Genomic DNA, 1,374 nt, shown 5'->3' with positions numbered 1-1,374 from the left:
ATATATATATATATATATATATATATATATATATACACAGGGTGTCCATAAAGTCTGGGTACATGGAGTAAATAAAAATCATAACATAATTAAATATAAGAAATAATAATTTCTTAAAGTATGTGTTAATCCCCATGTACCAGACTTTGTGGACACCATATATATGTATGTGTGTGTGTGTGTGTATGTATGTATGTATAATCCAACTCATTGCCGCACATAATGAAAAAGTACCCTCGAATAAGGGAGAGGAAATTTTATACAAAACAATACAGAGGAAATTATTTGGGACATAAAAATATATTAGTCTTCTACATCACTAACTTTACGATAATGTTCTTTAAATCGATTTTCCTTGTCACGTTAAACAGTCATGAATGGTGATTCTTATTCTTTTTTTTAGGAAAAATATTAATAAAAACAAACAAAATTAATAGCCCTTGTTGTCATCGTATTTTTTCCGATTTTTTTCTTTTTCCGATGTTTTCTTTTCTTTATCCTTCTGTCACACACGCACAGACGCACGTAATGAAGTATACACACGTATACATGTATGGATGTATATATGTGTGTGTTTATATATACACTCACACATATATATGTAAATATATACATATATTGATGTGTATGTATATATATATATGTATTTGTATATGTATAGAGGTATGTGTATATATGTGTATATATACATACATATATATATGTACATATACATACATATGCATATATATATATATATATATATATATATACATATACATGCATATGCATATATGTACACACAGACACTCACACACACAGACACACACATATATTCATGCAAAATGACACACACAGTTTGGTTGGACATATAACATCCAAATGCACTGACGTTTCGATGGCAAATCTGAAAAAAATTATTTTATTGCTGACGAAATTTCCATGAGTAATTCTGTTTTAATTTCCGTTGTTTTTGCTATTATCATATCTGTTATATATCGATGTCACAGTTGTTTAGTTATTTTTCTTCCTGATGTTTATTATGCACGTGCTGGGAGCATATACTTAAGACAGACAGCTGATATCAATAAAATAAAGTACATTTCTAGCAAAAGGCTTTATCGGTGTAAGACAATATACTTTAGCAGTAATCTATCTATCTATCTATCTATCTATCTATCTATCTATCTATCTATCTATCTATCTATCTATCTATCTATCTATCCAACTAGCTACATATATACATATATATTCTGTGTTCCTTTCTTTGGAAGAGCGTAGCCTCGAAACGTTAAAGACTTTTCACTTCCCGAGCGTTATACTAATCTAATACATCTGTTTATTGTCTACACCACCTGTCTTCGTCTTTTGTTTTTTTTGTGAATTCTCCCCCAT

General features: G+C 29.2%; 1 protein-coding gene across 2 annotated transcripts in view; it reads right to left on the bottom strand.

Annotated features, from left to right (window-relative positions):
• Positions 1-1,374, bottom strand: part of LOC106883454 (QRFP-like peptide receptor) — a 387,136-nt gene that overhangs the window by 194,495 nt on the left and 191,267 nt on the right. The window lies entirely within an intron of this gene.

Source organism: Octopus bimaculoides, chromosome 15, assembly GCF_001194135.2.
Source record: "Octopus bimaculoides isolate UCB-OBI-ISO-001 chromosome 15, ASM119413v2, whole genome shotgun sequence".
In the NCBI taxonomy this organism is placed as follows: domain Eukaryota; kingdom Metazoa; phylum Mollusca; class Cephalopoda; order Octopoda; family Octopodidae; genus Octopus; species Octopus bimaculoides.
This window is presented reverse-complemented; position numbering and strand designations above follow the sequence as displayed.